Here is a 560-nt window from a genome sequence, read left to right as displayed (position 1 = left end):
TTAGCTTACCTTGAATACTCCATGTATAATCCTCTAAAAAGGTAGCATCGGCAAGAAAGATGAATCCGTTGGAAATACAGCTGAGCTATCCTTCAAGGACTAGAACAAGTGTGCTCTGTGCTGGAACTTAAGACCTGTGGAAAGGGACACTGCCCCCACCAGGCGCAATGGCTCATGCCTGTAATCCCAGCACTTGGGGAGGGTGAGGCAAGCGGATCACCTGAGGTCAGGAGTTCCAGACCAGCCTGACCAACATGGCAAAACCCCGTCTCTACTAAAAATGTAAAAAAAAAAAAATTAGCTGGGCGTGATGGCAGGTGCCTGTAGTTCCAACTACTTGGGAGGCTGAGGAAGGAGAATTGTTTGAACCCCGGAGGTGGAGGTTGTAGTGAGCCGAGATTGCACCACTGCACTCCAGCCTGGGTGATGGAGCAAGACTGTCTCAAGAAAACAAAACAAAACAAAAAAGACTGTATCGGTTCACTGTATTCCAACTGACTGGACACCAAAAGGAACATTTTTTCAAAGCATATACTTCAAATCAGAACTGATGCACCATC

This window comes from Mandrillus leucophaeus, unplaced genomic scaffold (assembly GCF_000951045.1).
Source record: "Mandrillus leucophaeus isolate KB7577 unplaced genomic scaffold, Mleu.le_1.0 Scaffold42, whole genome shotgun sequence".
NCBI lineage: Eukaryota > Metazoa > Chordata > Mammalia > Primates > Cercopithecidae > Mandrillus > Mandrillus leucophaeus.
Note: the sequence above shows the minus strand (reverse complement) of the source record.